The 18,958-nt window shown below is 40.7% G+C and overlaps 1 protein-coding gene across 1 annotated transcript in view; it reads right to left on the bottom strand.

Annotated features, from left to right (window-relative positions):
* Positions 1-16,018, bottom strand: part of VSNL1 (visinin like 1) — a 97,462-nt gene extending 81,444 nt beyond the window's left edge. The window contains exon 1 of the mRNA XM_060649093.3: positions 15,702-16,018. The gene's annotated coding sequence lies outside the window, so the exon portion shown is untranslated. The remainder of the gene's footprint in view (positions 1-15,701) is intronic.
* Positions 16,019-18,958: the final 2,940 nt, after the last annotated feature.

Genomic DNA, 18,958 nt, shown 5'->3' with positions numbered 1-18,958 from the left:
AGAACATATTAATGGTTGTGAATTCTAGGCAGTAGGACAGTGGATACTTACTATATTATTATCTGAACTTTAATGTGTGAAATGTTTCACAATAAAAAAATAGTATGTTTTCTTTTAAAGCATTTGGAATTCATATTTCTGTCTAATTCTGATGTTTTCCTAAGGACTTTACATCACTGATGGTTAATTAATCAAATGGCTTGGGTGTCATTTATGATTTTGGATAATGTTTTCCTCCAACTCTTATCATAAAGAGTAATCACATTCATTTCAAAGGAAACATGTGGCAGAACGCTGAAGAGAAAATTGTGCCATCCTCTAAGAATTTTACCCATTTAAAGCAGGTCCATTTTCGGTTTAGGAAAAAATAGTTCTCTGATCAATGCTGCAGTGAATACAAGGAGGCATATATCCAATGGAACATCCACTGCTTTAACCACATCAAGGTAGTTTTGTGCTCTGTAATCACTTGCTTACTTGCCTGGCCCCACTAGATTCTTGGAACCCTTGGAAGAGGGGGACCCCTTCTTACTCATCAATGCCTAGGCCACATGGGCATCCAGTAAGTGTTTTGAAAAATGATTTAATACAATTTCAATTTCCATCTTGAATAGGGATATTGAAACACTGTTGTTTAACCACATTTGCAAGGCAACTTGAGAGGCTCTGAGAGACTCAAAGTTGGCACAAGCGTGACTCTTTGAGTCACCTGGTTTCTTGCCATTGTACTAAAACACACACAATGAGGCCGTAATGGCTTATAGTTGCTGCTGTTTTTGCTCCAGAATCCTATGCATGAGGATTGGAATAATTTCTTAAAGGCCTCTCTGAACACCCTCGTGAGATGGTGTAATAAAGTCCACTTAATAATAAATATGCATTTCTGTGCCAAAACGGAACACATCTTTGGCCAGCTATGGTTTCTTTCAGCTTATAGGCTCTGAAAGTGTATCTTAGGTCAGAAAGACTCAAAGAAGACACAGAGGAGGCTGCCAAACCACATACAAATTCTATTTAACAATCAGAAGTGTGGGATAGAACAAATGAGAAGACAATCTTCATTTTCCTTTTTTGAAACCTCTCATTTCTAATTCATTTTTTAAAATGTTACTGTATTAGGGGTGCCTGGGTGGTTCAGTCGCTTAAGCGTCCAACTTCTGCTCAGGTCATGATCTCGCGGTTCACAGATTCTAGCCCCGCGTCAGATTCTGTGCTGACAGCTTAGAGCCTGGAGCCTGCTTGCTCTTTCAGAGATTTGGAATGGAAGAGATTTGGTATCAATCCTTCATCAATAGTGGGTGCAGAGCTAACCTGCAGAGAAACCGTCAATGGGGACAGACTCTGGATTCTAAATCTAGGGCCCAATTTATGCCAAAACAGACAGAATACCTATTTATATAATCTCAATGTCCTGTCTAAATGCCATCATTAGGGAACAAAAATTTACTCTTTGATTTCTAAAGAATGTGCAATTGTTAGAGACCATATTAGCATTAGCTTTGCTTCTTAATGAAAATTTAAAAAGTTTATGATCGACTTAAAGATAAAATTTGGTTTGTGGATTGCTAGAATGAAGTCTGGAAGTGGAAGAATGCATTCAATTATTTAAAAGGGTCTGTGAATACATATGAATGTTAGCCTTAGAAATGGAATAGTGTATCTTTCACATATCATTGTATTATTTTTTAAATGTGTGTCAATGCTATTGCTATCAATAATGTAAATTTTAAAGGTGAATTTTAAACATTATTGAATTCATAGTAGTTATTTGTCCCAATGTGTTCTTTCAAATCAACTAATAATGAAATTACAATTACTAGCCTTGGGAGTCTGAAAAACTTGGCATTACAGAGAAGTCCTAGAAGTATAAAGTAGTGGTAAAAAAGATGGGGAACACCTGGTACAAAGTGTAGACTAGAAGAAGCCTCAAAAGGCTTGAATTAAACCTCAACAGACTCCAATAGCAATTCCACAGGCTGGGAGTACTGCAGACCCTGCTGGCTGGTGAGGGTGTTTGGGGTGAGTCCCATGTTTTATTCTGACGAGTGTACCTATTTAGAACAATGTAAAGGGAGTGTCATTTTCTTGATTAACTTTTGGGCTGCATTCTTTTTTTTTTTTTTTTTTTTTAATGTTTATTCATTTTTGAGAGAGAGTGTGAGCGGGGGAGGGGCAGAGAGAGAGGGAAACACAGAATCCCAAGCAGGCTCCAGGCTCTGAGCTGTCAGCACGGAGCCCGACACGGCTCGAAATCATGAACCACGAGATCATGACCTGAGCTGAAGTTGGACGTTTAACAGACTGAGCCATCCAGGTGCCCCTGAGCTGCATTCTTAAGAGACAAAAAAGAACAGACACTTGGCATATGTTTTCCATCTGAAGAATTGTACAGTTCTCTACACAGTTGCTCACTAACACAGTAGCTGACTTTCTTCTCCATCTCCTCACAAATAGTCATATTCCTATATGATCTACCTCCTAAACATCTGCCAAATTTGTGCAGGTCTCTGAAGCTGTGCTGTACCACTTTAGACCAAGCCAACATCACCTCTCACCTGGACAAATACAACTGCCTCCAAACTGGTCTCCCTGATTCATTCTCCAGAAGGATCATTTGAAAATTTAAGTCTGATCAAGTCACTTCCTTTTTAAAATCCTTAATAGATTCTTACTGCTCTCATGATGCAGTAAAAAAAAAAAAAAAAAAAAAAAAAAAAAAAAAAAAAAAAAAAAAAAAAAAAAAACTTTTAAAAAAATCCCTTAACATTCCTTATAAGATTCATCGCAACCTGGAACCTGGCTGTTTGCTACTAATTTTGCAGCCTCACTCCAGTTTCTTACCAGGTTCACTATCAAATCCAGCTCTTTGCACATGCTATTACCTGTGTGGGGAGCACTCCTTCTATACCTTTCCTGAACTGGCAAATTTCCACCCCTACTTAGGTATCCAGCATAAATCTCACTCTGAGTCAGTCCAGGATTCCTTAGACTAAGTCTCTTTGTTATGCATACCCACAGGAGCATAATCTTCCCCCTTTTTTTCAGACTAATCAGTTTTTAATCACCCATTTGTCATGCCTTTCCATACCATAAGCTCCATGAGAGAGTCTATCTTTTTTTGCTTCCAAATTTTTTCAGTACAGGGTTTGGTACATAATAAGCACTCAATGTCTGTTAAACTGGATTAGTCAGTTACTGTTTGTTGAGCTGGATTAACTGTCATATTCTCATAGAAGAAACTTGTGAGCCCCAAAGAGACAACCTAAGAAATCCATTGAAAACTAATTTGCTCTTTCACACCCAAAATTCTTAGAACAAAATCTATCCTTCTTGTCATGACCTGTATCCCATTCTACTTGCATGCTTTCATCTGAATCTCAGCTATGAACCAGGCATTATGGTCCAGAGGATACAGAAACTTATCTTCTAAAGTTCACTAAAAAGTATTGAACACTTCCACGTTAATAACATCTTTTAACATAGTATCTTTTATGTAATCAAATATGCCTACCCTTTTAGAGTTTTTGGATTGCTTATTTCCCACTACATCTAGGTTACAAATACATCTCCTGGACTTTCTGCTAAGCCTTAAAAAAAATTGAAGTCTTTACTATATCTGGAATACGTTTATATAGTGTGAGATGGATATTTCTATCTAGGTAGATATTTCTAAGTAGACAATCAGGTGTTTGTCTTAAATTAGTTCCCACTAAAGTAAAATGGCACCCTTAGTGGTATTTCATAAAATCCCAAAGAAAATGAGCTATCTCTGATTCTCTATTTTGTTCTCTGGTGTATTTGTCTACTCATATGCCTACACCATCTTAATTTGATTACAGTGTTTATATGTTCTAACATCTGGTAATGCAAGACTACTCTATTCTTTTTACATGATATTCAAATTTGACATGATATTCAAATTTTACATGATATTTGAGGATGCAGTGTTCAGATAAACTTTAAAACCAAGTTAAAAAAACTTAAATGATGCCTACAATAAAAAATCCTGTGGCATTACAATTATTATATATTACAAATCCATGATGTCTATACCTTACCTTATATGATGTGTTCATATTGTCTTTTCATTTGTTGTTATCATATTTTCTGTTCTTCAATAAGATTTTATAGTTGTGCTCCCCAAGGCACTTTGCTTTTCTTAAAACTTTTAATCTTAAATATTTTATCATCTTGGTTGCTATTGTATATAGAATATTTTTTCCACTTTTCATTTCTGAATACTTTTTTGGTAGACTAAAATGAAAGAAGTTATTTGTTTTTATAATTTATCTCATGTCTAAACTCCTTATCAAACATTTATTGTTTTTTATTTTTCCTTGAATCTTCCAACTTTCTCTATATACAGCCAGCAAAAAATAGTAATTTAATCTCTTTTCCAATATTGAATAGCTTATTTCATTTTCTTATCATATTGCTTTTGCACAAGTAAAGAACAATAGAAGTATTTAATCCTTTCTGAGACAAGGCGAGGTATAAATATATGGAGACAAATCTGTATCTATTCCTGAGAAAATGGCTCAATGCTAGATTTTTGCTGTATAACACTTATATGACTTTAAAATTATGATAAGAAAATGTATGAGATTTTCAGTAATAGTAGATAGAGCTGGAAGGCTGTTAGTAGAGACATACTAGCTAATCCTACTAATTCTACATATAATGAGACTAATGCCCATCAAGAGAAAGTGATTTAACCAAGATGAAAAGCTAGAAGCAAAGCCCAGGCTAGAATATGAAGATTTCTTGACCCCTTGGACAATGTTCTTTGTAAAAGACTTGGCGATTCTCACTGGATTTCCCTGGAATCTATTATTTGAAACACCTCAAAATAAGTCTTTCTGTCACATTTTCTTATAGCATCATGTATTTTTCTTCCAGTGTACTTAATCTTATTTGTAATGTTAAGCTATTTTGTGATTATTTAATTTATGTTTCTCTAACTAGACTCTGATCTCTATGAGGGCAAGGATTATGGTTATTTTAGTTCACCCTGCATGTCTACTGCTAGGCAAGTGACAGATATTCAATAGGTATTTTTTGAAAGAATGAATACATTGATGAGTCAGAGAGATAGTACCTCATATAGAAACAATGTAATGAACATAAAAACGACAGGTGAGTAGTCACAAAGGGCACAGATCTGTTCTGGATCTTAGAGTTATCACAAACCACATGGCTTTAGGCAAATTACTCAATCCCTGTACCAATTTATTCATCTAAAGTAGAGATAATACCGTCTCATTGGATTGCTGTGAACATGGATGAGTAATATGCAAGTAAAGCAAAGAACCTGGCAGAGCCCTTTGTGTAGAGGCATGGGATATGCCAGGCACGTTTACAAACACTGCACACTTCAAGAAGTATCTCCTTCTCTTCCCCCTTCCTTGCTGGGTAAACTGTGACATCATAAACATGATGTGAACATCATCAAGTGTAGACTATGTTATTCACAACTTGTATGTTATACCCTACGAAATTGAGACCCATATTTATTTTCACATGAAGAAATGAAAACTCAGAAAAATTTAATTGATTTTTCCAGGACTTTGTATTGATGATGACTACAGCACAGCTGTGACGCCTAAAACACAGCTAATGCCACCTACTTTTACGGTCTTTCCATTATGTACTTCCATTTGTGTCCTGCTAAAGCAGCTTTTCCAACTGGGTTCTTCAGAAGGCAAGGAGATGGTGATAAGTGTAATTTAACATGAGTTCCCTGAGTAAACATTGAAAACATAAGGTCCAGCAAAGCTAAACAGACTCTGGGATCTTTACAAGAGGAACTCTCAGACTTACATCAATACACACATGCACTAGGAATATCTAAGAGTGGGATGCAGGAAGCATGAACTCCCTCAAAAAAAGTTTTCACAAAACTTTTTGTGGGGAAGTAACTATCAGTGTTTTGGAAATATTTCTTTAAGGAAACAAAGTTTGGGACTCCTGGGTGGCTATCAGTTAAGCGTCTGACTCTTGATCTGCTCAGGTCATGATCTCATGGTTTGTGAGTTCAGGCTCTGAGTTAGGTTCTGCACTGACAGTGTGGAGCCTGCTTGGCATTCTCTCTCTCCCTCTCTCTTTGCCCCTCCCCTCAAAATAAATAAGTAAACGAAAAAAAAAAGAATAGGAAGGGCATCTGGGTGGCTCAGTCCGTTAAGCATACGACTTCGGCTCAGGTCATGATCTCGCAGTCTGTGGGTTCGAGCCCCGCGTCAGGCTCTGTGCTGACAGCTCAGAGCCTGGAGCCTGCTTCAGATCTTGTGTCTCCCTCTCTCTCTGCCCCTCCCCCACTCATGCTCTGTCTCTCTCTGTCTCTCAAAAATAAACAGATGTTAAAAAATTAAAAAAAAAAAAGAATAAGAGGAGGATCTTAAAAAAGAAAGAAAGAAAGAAAGTTTAAAATGTCCTTACTACCAAATTTAAACCACCCTCCCTTTTAACTCTGCCACTTCATCTACAAGGAGGAAACTTTCAATAGGCCTTTCTTTTAACACCATCTCATAAGTACTGATTTGGTATAAAGCTATTTGCTCTGAAATATTTCGCTTAAAAATATAAAATGATCTATGATGGTACATTAAACTTACTGTATACATATCATGTATGCGTGTATAGGCATTGCTCCCTCACTCCTGCTTTGAGACCTGTTCTCTGCTCTTTGTCAATGTGCACCAGTGTGCACTTCTACAAACACTCAACAAACGAAGGCTCTGATAGGCTACTCCTGATTCAAACATGTTCTACAACATTAATTGTGTGTACCACCAAGGCTTCCTTTCCTGCCATTTACTGGGTGTTACTTGATAGATATTTATTTGATGGACAACAGATGGACTAAGTGATAGCACTAGGCCTGACCAAAGAAATGACGTCAGGGTGTCATGGGGATGTGTCACAGGCACTCTAAGCACCTTGGAGGAAAAGATGAAGGAAAGAGAAGATAGAGGGCAGAAGACAAGTAAACATTGGCAGATGCTCTCTGACATTATTTATGAAGCACACCGTAGGTCATTGGTGTGGGAAAGACTGTTCATCAATTGAATGTTGGTCATTGGAAGCTTTGGGAACTTTAGCAGGAGGGACGTCTTAAATAAATGGAAGAGCTTTCCCAAATGGATGCAGAACACAGGTCTATGCTAGGACGTTGACTGAGTTAGAACAAACATGCTTAGAGCAGAACACTTACAACAGGAGACTAGGAGAAACAGTGGGATGCAGACTGAGGAGAATGGCAAGAGGGCAGGTGGAAGTCCGAAGAGGGAGCATTATTTACACTATGCTAAGCTCTTTTAGGTGGTATGAGTGTATACACCTGTACATATGCATATCTGCACATACACATACATATGGTCTTTGACATCCCTATAAAGTAAATATATTAATCCCATTTCACAAGTGAGAAAATGGGCCCCCCAAATTAATTAACACCAAAAGTCCTGACCAATTCTAGGAATGATCTAAGACTCCCCTACTATACAACAGACCCTCAGAACGATGTGTGACTTTTACAGATTTCAAAAGGAGAAAACGTTTCTCCTTTTTAACCACAGATTAGAAATATACTTGAATTTCCCTGGAAAATGAAGCAGGAAATATGGGGAGAATTGAGAAAAAGCTGAGATGAAAATGGCTCTTAGAAGACCTAAAGACAGGGGCGCCTGGGTTGTTCAGTCAGTTAAGTGTCCGACTCTTGATTTCAGCACAGGTCATGATCTCACGGTGATGAGATCGAGCCCCACTTCTCTGCGCTGAACTTGGAGCCTGCTTTGGATTCTCTCCCTCTCTCTCTCTGCCCCTCCCTGGCTTGCATGAACGTGAGCTTGCTCGCTCTCTCCCAAAATAAATGAAGAAACATTTTAAAAAGAGAAGAACTAAAGACAATAATACCATTTTTGAAATCGTGTGTGTGTGTGCGCATGCAAGTGTGTGCATGTGCGTGCCTGTGTGCACACCCACACAGGCACAGACAGGCTGGAAACAAGTTTTCAGCTCGGTAGGTAAGAAGGATTGCTTTTCTTATCATAAAAGCCCTAGGAGAAAAGAATAAAAGAACAGATCACATAAGAGTCCTCCCACACATACACAAAACTGCAGATAGTACTGAACCCTATATATATTATGGTTTTTCCTATAGGAAAAATACCTATGATACATAAATACCTATGATAAAGTTTATCAGTTAAGCATAGTAAAAGATTAACAACAATAACTAATAATATACTAACAATACACTGTCATGAAAGTTATGTGAATGTGGTCTCCCTCTCTCTCTCTCAAAATATCTTATTGTCCTGTACTTATACTTCTTCTTCCTGTAATGATATGAGATGACACAATGCCTATGTGATGACATGAGGTGGGGTGAGTGACACAGGCATGTATGTGACTTAACATTAGGTTACTGCTGACCTTCTGATGAGTGTTCAAGAGGATTGAAAGTTTCTGCACCTGGGTTGACTGGGGGTAACTGAAACTAAGGAAAGTGAAACTACAGATAAAGGGAGACTACTATGCCTTGAAAAACAATTATGAAATGTATTCAATAAGGAAAGAAATGTAAAAATGTGCTACCAGTTCCATATTCTGTTGGGCCCAATTATATGCTGCTATTACATGGCAGGGGGATGACAGTAGAGAAAAGGTATAATGGAAGGAGATGCACTGAAAGAAAGAATAAGAAAAATGGGAAGGTTGAGGTCTCAGTGTAGGCATTTCTTCTAGAAATTCTTTTCTATGCATTCATGCCACTTTCTATTTTACCGACTTAGTAAATTGCATTTATCTGTCTTCCTCATTAGGCATAAATTCCTTGAAGGCTGGGACTGTATCTTATTTAATGTTGATTCCACAGTGACTACACAGTACTTGGCACATATACTCCATGGATACTTGTTTTACAAGGTAGGCTAAGCACTGTTCAGTGTTCATTGTTCTTAAGAGCTCACTTCCTCGCTCAGACGTTCTACTACGAATGTTGGTTCTACTACAACTCAGAGACTAACGTGTTTCAGGATATTGATTTCTGATGGAGATAATGGTAATGACAATAATTGACAATAATAACTGTCATTTATTGCATTTTCTTTTTTTAGTGTTTATTTTTATTTTTGAGAGAGAGAGAAAGAGAGAGCATACACGTGAGCAGGGGATGGGCAGAAAGAGAGGGGGACAGAGGATCTGAAGTGGGCTCTGTGCTGACAGCAGAGAGCCCAATGGGGGACTCAAACTCACAAACCATGAGATCATAAGTTGAGCCCAGTATTGGATGCTTAACCGACTGAGCCACCCAGGTGCCCCGCATTTTTAATAATGAAGCATTATATTATATCTTTACATATGTAGTCTTTCATTTTCTGTTCAAAAATCCCGTGATTACTATTTTAAGTGGAAACTGAGGCTGACAGCTTGAACCACTTATTCAAGGTCTTTGAACTAATAAGCTAGTGGAACTGGGGGATTTTTATACCTAAGTGTGTCCAGCTTGAAAACTCTTATTTTTATTTCCTATCATAATTTCTTTTGAGTCAGTTAAAACCTTGGTGAGGGCTGAGGAATTTTCCTATTCACAAACGAAAGAGGAGTAAAGATTAAGTGGATGGTTCTGTCTTTCATAAACTCATAACACCACTTGCCAAAGAATTCTAACAAATAGAAGTTGTTAATTGAAAGTCTGACTTGCACGGCACTATTTGATGCATTAAAATAAAATATATTCATAAGCATATCAACTTCACTGATAATGCCTAATGAGCCTCCAGTGAGACATTTCACTCACAATTTAAGATTCGGTTTCAGGGTGCCTAGGTGGTTCAGTTGGTTGAGCATCCAACTTCGGCTCAGGTCATGATCTCATGGTTCGTGGGTTCGAGCCCCACGTGAGGCTCAGCACTGACCATGTGGAGCCTGCTTGGGATTCTCTCTCTCTCTCACCCTCTCTCTCTCTGCCCTTCCCCGCTTGCTCTCTCTCAAAATAAATAAAAAAACTTAAAAAAAAAGATTGGGTCTCAAGAAATCAGAAATAAACACACTAATCACAAATTAATAAAACCAATACAAAATATAAAACACCAGAGACTTCTGTAGCACCAGAGCCTAATATTTTAAGAAATTTTCAATTACAATAAAATATGAAACAACAGAAATATTAGGGTCTAGTTTTTTGAGTTAAAAAAAATCCACCCAGGCTCCAAAGCCCATTTAACATGTTAGTGATTTGCAAAAATCTATTTACATTCAGCTCCTCAAAAGTTCAGAGCCTGGGGTGCCTGGGTGGCTCAGTCGGTTGGGCATCTGACTTTGGCTCAGGTCACGAACTTGCTTTCATGAGTTTGAGCCCCGTGTCAGGCTCTGTGCTGAAAGCCCAGAGCCTGGAGCCTGCTTCGGATTCTGTGTCTCCCTTTCCCTCTGCCCCTCCCCTGCTTGCACTCTGTCTTTCCTTCTCTGTCTTAAAAATAAAGATTAAAAAAAAAAAAAATTCAGAGCCTAAGAGATAATAAACCAAATCCAAACAAAGGAGATAAAAAATATTTAAAGTGACAGATTTCTGTTGTCAGAAAAGTCCCTATATGAACAAGAATAAAGAAAATAAGAATTCATTCTATAGATCTGTAATAATAGCAAGTAAATGTAACTGCTATGTTAACACTTTGCCTGTTATGAGTGATACTTCATAAAATGAGAGCCTTATTTTCTATAAAAAGTTCAGCAATTATTTTATCAAATATATTGAGCTTGAAGGCCAGTTGATCAATGAGAGTCCTCCAAGTCTGAATTGTAATTTAGAACAAGAGGAAATAGATTGTTCACCTGAAAATAATCCAACAAATGGTTATAAAAGCAATAAATTGTCTTAAAAAAAAACAGTTGGTGGTTACACAGCAGTTCATCTGCGTTTGAAGTAGAGTGAAGTAAGGCGGTAGAGAAATCCAGAGAAAGCATAGGAATCATGACAAATTACCCAACTTGCATGCTTTAAGTTCGCTGATAAGGGTATAGAACATCTCTTTAATGTATTCACAGGCACCTTATTATTAAAGTGTCAAACCTCTGTGAGGATTCTTGAGTAACTTGCTATTCCATTTCTGTTTCATTCATTAAATAGTTTCTAAAGCACCCCCAAGTTCCCCATTTATGAAGTTCTCAATGAACCAGGCTGGGAGCAACTCAAACTATTTTGACTCACTTAAGAGAGCACATGTTACCATTAGAAACAAAATGTAAATGAGAAATGCACTATTGTGGTCCCTTCACCGTGTGAACATGTTAAAATAATTCCATAGCTCAAGGGACCCATGATCTAAGTAGTACACATAGCTACCATAGTCTGAGTTTAAATTCCCTCTTTGACTTATTAATACCAGTTCTTGTAGATAGGTACAAATAATTTATATTTTTACTTCTTAAGAGATAAAAATTATGCGTGGATTAAAATGAACTCTTGAAGGTATTATTATAGTGCTTTTATATCTTTAGTGAAAATAAATTATAAAATAATATTCAGTCCAGATTTTCCTTTCAGTAACATAAGAATATTGAAAGCAATGTTAATTGCGCAATGTTTTTAGTCAAAACAATTTAATTTCTTAATGTAATTAATTAATAAGGTGCTTACAACTGATTCTTGGAACAGATATATAATTGACATATATTATAAAGTACTATAAAAGACATTGTACAAATATTGTGGAAATATTAAAAAGATCATTAAAATATACACCCTTGTAGACTATGCTTTCATATTGTAGATATCTCTTTAAATGAAAATGTTCCTTGATATCCTATGTTTTTTATGTATTGGAGGGATGGATTAAGTAATTTATGTGGATCCCCTTCAGTTCCTACACTGTATTAATTATGTGAATTAACCATTGGGAGAGTAGAAATATCAATCATGTATTAATTTGTGTACCATTGGATACTTCAGGAAAATTAATGCATTTATATCTACTAAATGTAACTGAGATGGACATTGTCAATTTCAACCTTAGACTAAACTGAATGTGATCCTTCTTTGAGAAGAGTCTTCCAATCTTTCTAAATAATTACTAATCTAAGGAGCATAGATATCACTCAGTACAAAGAAACAGATCTTTAGAAGGACATTAAAAGGTATTGCTCTCGTGAAGTAGGATAACATTTGTTTGCTATTGACATTATACTGTCATTTTATGAAACTCCCCAAGGAGGTCCTCAGCAATGTTTGTAATCCATACCTGTATGCAACCCCAACGGAAAACCTAGAGCTTGCCCAGGACAACATTTCTAATCCAGTTATCCTGTTGCAGAACGAGATTCACAGCACAGCAAACTGAAGCAGCTTGGCAGCTGCAGGTCTCTGCATAGGCTACCTGGTGTTCAGAATAGCCTGGGCACGACTATTTTCAGAGTGGGATAGTAAGACCAGGTGACATCTGACCCAAGAGTATTTGTTAGGGACAGACTCTATCCAAGACAGAGTTCATCCCAATTCAACAAAGGATTACCATGAGGGGAGGGGTTAAATTAAATGTTAATTGGTGACTGTGTTGAGACACTCACCTCCATGCTTCATCAAAAACTTCCAAGAGTATTTAACTTATCTTTCAAAGGAGAAAGAAACAGACTGTCTTCCTCAAGCCTTCCCTAATGTCTCAGCTTTTTTTCAGGTAAGAATTCCTGGCACTTTCCCAAAGGGTGCATCTGTGGTGGCCTTGGTTATGTTTCTGAGGGCCTGGGAGATTTCTATTTCTTCAAAAAGGAACAGGAGGGCCTGGATTATCTTTAAATGGCCCAGAGCTGTATTATCTGGGCATTCAGGAGAGAAAACGAGGGAGCAATAGAAAAATCAAGCGAGAGGGAAAGATAATATAAAAAGGAGGAAAGAGAAGAAGGCCCAGGTAGGCAGGTATCATTGCCTGCTTTGCAGTCCCAGTGCTGCAAGACAGAGAAGGAGGCTGTGCAAGGGCTTGCCAAGCCCTAAAGGCTTTGCAGGCGGCACTGCCGTCCTCTCTAGCGCCCACTTCAGGTTGAGCCGCTCAAGCACTCTTCCTTCGGTCTTCCGCCCCCCGCCCCCGCCCCTCCCCTTCTCTGCAGGTGGCTGCATCTGGAGGATTTCCAAGAAGGCTGGGGACAGTTAGGCATCTTGGATTTGGGTTCTGCCTTCTAGGAGCCAGGGGAGAGCTGGCAGGGCCCATTGTGTGTTTACACTGCAGTCGCCTCACTCCGCGAGGACCCAGACCCTGCAGCTGCAGCAGTTTTGGAAGATGTAAGACAGGCAGAAGAGTGAGGACGGCACCTGCAGTGTCTCTGAAGCCTGGAGTCCCTGAAGGATTAGAGCATGGAGGAGACAGAGATGGGTCTGGGCAGTCCTTGGACAGGAGCTTTGAGTGATGTGCCAGTTCTCTCAAAAAAAAAAAAAAAAAAAAAAAAATCCAAGGATTCCAAAGAAACTAACTGAGATGCAGAGGCAGCCAGGAAGGGCAGGTTACACAGTGAATAAGGTGGGTAGATGGTAGGTGAGGGGCAATAGAAAAGAGATAGAAAGAGACCTTGCAAGAAAGGAGAAATGACAATAGTGTGAAGAGGAACCTTGGGACTCTCTTGAAGATGTGCTGGGGACCAGACAATTATTTATCTAAAGACTTTAGCGATGTCACTGAAGATGCTAAAAGTATAGAGAGAAGGGAACATTTCCACTCAACATTACTCTGTAGTTGTTTATTTCATAGACTAGAAGTTAACTGACATTTCCCTAGCTCCCTAGCTTCTGGGCCTCAATGGCCTCATCTGTAAAACACAGGGTTTGAACTAGATACTTTAGAAGGTCTCTGTCTGGTACGTCTCTATGACTGGCAGCCCATGAGCCAGGGTATCTGATACTAAACACCTCTAAGATTTCGTACCAGATCCCCCATTCTTCCTGCACTACCCATTTATCAATGCAGTGTAAAAACTGCACGATTCATGAAGCACATTCCAACTCTTAGTGAGGACGAGGAGTATGGTTCAGTTATGACAGATGATTGATCCTTCTGCCCTGGGGTAAGGAAGAGAAGAACAGTGATTTACACCTTGGGTTTCCACGGAGAGAATATTCTCGAATTTTTTATTTCAAATTTTATCCATGTAAAGAAATTGCAAATTCATTTGAGGAGCTCAAAATAGTTGGACTGACTAAAGGGCCAATGAGCCCTATAATGATCTGCCTTATTTGAAGGAAAATTTATTTCATTACAGAAACTGAATCTGCTTCTTCCATGGAAATCCATCCAGCTCACTGGCCATGCTCTTCGCTTGCCTGCCTGCCTCATGCCATTCTGCCAACTGCTTCAGTGCAGCATTTTCTGGAGTTATTAAACACCCAAGCTTAATGAGAGGGCACTTATGGGTGAAGTATTCAATGATGCAGGACCACCTCCCCATCACCACCACACGCAGTTTAGGTGGAAGTGGGGGTCAAATATGTTTTCACAAGAGTTTCATTTTTAATTTGTCTCAGCCTGAAATTCCTTTAAATTAAAAACAAAAATTAATATGGAGAAATACAACTCCTTTGCTCTTCTTGTCTTCAAGTGGGATGTGACACACAGATAGTATCCAGTTGTGTTTTCTACACCCACTAACATTTCCATTTCATTCTAGTCTCCAAAATATGGGCAGGAGCACAACTCTAGAAAAATGGATTCCCACTCTCGAATCTCACAGGGCACAGATCCATCCGTGCAGTGCTGAGTGCTCGCCCAGAACCTCACCATTTCCTCTGTCCCTCCACCGCCATTCACCAGTGCCCCCGGTTTCCACAGTGGGTTTGACCTTGCAAAGACCCTGCTTTAGTTCCTGGGCACGGAACAACCCATTTTAACTCAAAACACAAAACGACCTTTTCTCCTTTAAAGAAACACCACCGAATGTAACACATCTGGGCTTACATTTCTCAACCCCGCATTCCAGAATGGGAATACGGGGTGCAGAGGCAGGCAACTAGTTTGGGTCTGACAGCTTCCATTCAGAGAGGCTCTGGGTCTCAGACTCTGCTCAAGACAGACGGCTGACTATGTGGTTGAACATCTCCCCTTTTTTGCTCATTCACCATCATGACGAAGAATCAAAACCGAAAAATTATCTACTCATTTCTCAATACTAAGAGATGTGCTTCTTTTGCGCGTCGCTCCGTGGTTCTAAACACTAACACCCCGCTTGGAAACCAACCCCTGTTTCCACACCATCTCGTCTACTCAGTTTCACTTAGCAAACACCTTCACTGCTCTTCCCCGGTGAGAAAAATGGTGCACCAAGCTCACGGATGGCAGGTTGGTACTTGACTGCAGCCGCTCAATAGTTTTATCAGCAACCGGAAAACTTCACAATCGGTCAAACAGCTACTTAAATGTGTGTGAGGAAATCCGCTTATTTATAGACTTACACTAAAAAAGCACCTCTGTTTCACCTATCTTAAATCTAGCTTCAGACAAACCCCCAAACACGCCGCATATAAACACTCCTCCTTCCCCCACCCCCATCATCCCCAAAGATCCCCCTTTGACTAACAACACATTCAGATGGCCAGCCTTAACCAAAGCAACTGTCACCAGGCATTTGGACGCTCTATGCAAAGTATGTGACAATAGCCAAAGCATCTCTCAGACAATTGGCTGTACTACACATGCAGAAAAGCAACGAAGATTGCATTTTCCACTTACAGTTATAGCGCTGCGCACGGTCACTTAATGAAAATAATAAAACTCAACAGTTCTTTATATATATGTATAATTCAGATAAACGGTTAAGCCGTCTCTGTGTGTGGTTCTCTCGCGCTCTTTTTTTCTCTGGAGCTGTAGGCTGCTTAAATCCCTCTTGGATCGCGCCTCGCAAGCCCAGCCGCCGCCGCAACAAGCTCGGGTAAGTCTCTGCTGCAGATTGGGAATCCCATAGAAAACCTAGGGTCCCTGGAGCTGGCTGCGCAGGCGCGCGAGCCGCCGCCTCTCGAGGCACCCCCTCCCCTCTCCCCTCCTCCCTCTTCCTCCAGCTCCGCAGCCCCAGCGTGGAGAGAGCTGTGGAGCCGGTGACCAAAAGCAGCCTGGCGTTGGCGCATGCTCAGTTGGAGGGGCTCGGAGTTCCCGCGGATGGATTCCAGGTCTCCAGATTTTAGCAGAAACTCAAAAGGAAAGTACGGAGGAAAAGGGAGCTAGGCTACCGGAGCAGCCTCCACCTGGACAGGCGGTAGGGAGAGCAAGTTGGGCTCACCACGCCCCGCTGTTATGGAGTCTGGTGGTGAAGGCGAAGGCCAGAAATGGGACACTTGGAGCCTGCTTTTCCCAAGGCTCTCAGCCAAGGCTCCCAGGGGACCCCCGACCGACCCTTTGTCGGTCTGTAAGATGACAGAGAAAACTGCAGAAATCCTTCTCTCCAAAGGAAGTATGTCCCCAGAGCTAGCTGTGACCATACCTACCCGGCCCCTGTGAAGGAATAGTTACGGTGGGCACTTTGCGTGGGCCATTGCATCCTAGGGTCTTATGCTGTGAGGACAGTCCTATCCAGAGCGGTTAGAGAAATGTGTGTTGAAGGGAGCTGGTTCCGAGACTCCTTGCCCTGTGTGACCTTGGACAAATCATGCTAACCATCAACAAACATTTAACAAGCGCCTTCAGTATGCAGTTAATAAATATTTATTGACTATGCTCGGGGAGGGGGTGGTAGATGGGAGGGAACAAACCATCCTTGGAATCGAGGATTAAGGGCTTGGACCAAGCGATATTATAGTGCCCCCTTTTGTGTCCATTAAGGATGCATGTGTTTGCTAGCCCTCCCCCGCTCCCCACTGTCCTGCCAAAGCCTAGAAGACTTGGCAAGGAGTAGTGTCCAGTAAATGTTTGGTCGCCTCCCTACCAGGAAAGCAAAAATTCCCAGATGTTTCCAACCTGATCAGTTTTCCTCAAGTGTGTATGTTTGCACATTAATTCATTCGTTCATTCAAAAATTATGCATTAACCAACTACTTAGTATTAGCCACTTCTTTGGGGATACATGAAGCGAATAAAACCCCATCCTGAGGTTTACATTCAGGAGGGAGTTTTATTTTCAAGAGGGGAGGCAGTTCTGGAGGCACAGTGAAGATCCAAGTTCTCCTTAAATAGAGACCTTTACAATTTCACACACCTTACCACGTTCAGGAAAACTGCAGTGTTACTTAATCTTTTGGTTCTGAGGACACCAAGAGCATCTCTCGTGGCAAAAGAGCTCGAGACAGACAAATCTCCGTTGCCAGGAGGGAGCTGCTCCTGGCTGCCAAGTCGGGGAGTCCAGCTGGGAATAACTTGAGGCCACTTAGAGAAGACCAGGAGAAACTCCGCCCCACCAGTGCCAGGTGAGGACCCCCAGTAGTGACACCTGAGCCACAGCCTGACGCTCAAAGCCGACCTGGCCGCCCCAGAGCCCAGGAACGCGCTTTCTTGGGCCAGTCGCCTTCTGCAGTTTGCGCGGAGAGGGGAAAGCTAGCGGGACTCTCGGGACACCGCTCCAAGAAGTCCCTTCCCGTCGGGGCTCTTCCGCGGGGTGCTGGCGACCGCGGAAACCCGGAGCGCGGAGTGGCGCGGAGCAGGGCGCGCGCCCGGGCGCGCTGCGGCAACTGAGCACGTTGTGAGTCTGGCGAGCGCCAGCTCCGCGCTCCCGGCCCGCAGTGCGCACTGCGCAGCGGGACCGGCCGAGAGGTTCCGTCAGTTGCTTGGGATGGGGTGGGGGCAAAAGTCAGCTCTGGATGAGTCGTTCTGGTTGGCTTCGGAGACATCTCCAAAGCTTTCAGAGTAATTTCTCATCTTTTGTCGATTTCCCCTACTAAAGCGTTTTACGCTGGGCTCTCTGGTTTCTCTCTCGAGAACAGCCTCAGCACTGCAATCTGCATCAGCCAAAGGAAGGGGTCAGGATGCCATTTCTCGGCGTGAAAGAGACAGGCCTATTGATTGCGCCCTGGCGATCTCTTTCGCGGCATTGTTCGGGTTTAGATAAGTTACTTTCAAGTTGTGTTTAGGAAGAAACGAACCACTGATACTTCAAACCTTGTTCTGTTGTAGGGGAGATTTGATTTAGATGCATGCGCTTTTGTGAAGCAGCTTTTGTCTAATTGGGCAGACAGAATTTTTAAAAAGTTTTATTTGCACTGAAGCGTCGTTTGGCGTCCTAAGGCGATATCTTGATTTTTAATCTCCAGCTATTTTGCAGCTTTATTTTCTTAAGCTCTAATGTTTTGTTGTTGTTAACTTTTTTTTTTTTTTTTTTTTTTTTTTGAGATGCCCTTTGGTCGAGTTTTATATGCAGCATGAAATCACAGTAAGGGAAGCAAATTCTAAAAGACACCAAAGGGATATTGTTTAAATTACAGAAATCAATTCCCCTTTTTAGGATAGTGGAATGAACTTGAAAAGAAGAATGGCAGACATTAAAAAAAGAAGAGAACCCTCTGTTTCTTTAGGCATTTGCAGATGTTTCTGGTGACCACAGAGGAGCAGAGGTGCCTGGTCCCCCGCTCAGGCGTAGAAGGGACAGGAATACCACACTCTGCTGAGTAAAGAATGCCATTGCCATCAAGCTACAGCGGTTGTTCTATTAAAGTCTCCTCCGCAACACTGGATGGCAACACTGGATGGATAGCGGCGTCAGCTTTCATACTCTCTGGAGATTTTTGAGAGTTAGGGGGGGGGGGGGAGGAAGGTGCTGGAAAGAGGAGTTTTGGGGTTTGTTTGGCTTTTTTTTTTTTTTTTTTTTTGGAATATCTAGTAGAATCCTCACTTACCCAGAAACAACTGGGTAGCCATGTTCCTTTCCTCTGTTTCAAATTATATTGTTTTCCCAGGTAGTCTTACTTCCACTTTACTCATTCCCAGATTTAAACAAACAAAACAAAACCAAGAATGACTTTTTAGGTGTACACAACTTAGTTTAATATTGCCATCCACTTTAATGG

Source organism: Panthera onca, chromosome A3 (assembly GCF_046562875.1).
Source record: "Panthera onca isolate mPanOnc1 chromosome A3, mPanOnc1 haplotype 2, whole genome shotgun sequence".
NCBI classification, from domain to species: domain Eukaryota; kingdom Metazoa; phylum Chordata; class Mammalia; order Carnivora; family Felidae; genus Panthera; species Panthera onca.
The sequence above is the reverse complement of the archived record's forward strand: the minus strand, read 5'-3'. Positions and strand labels throughout refer to the sequence as shown.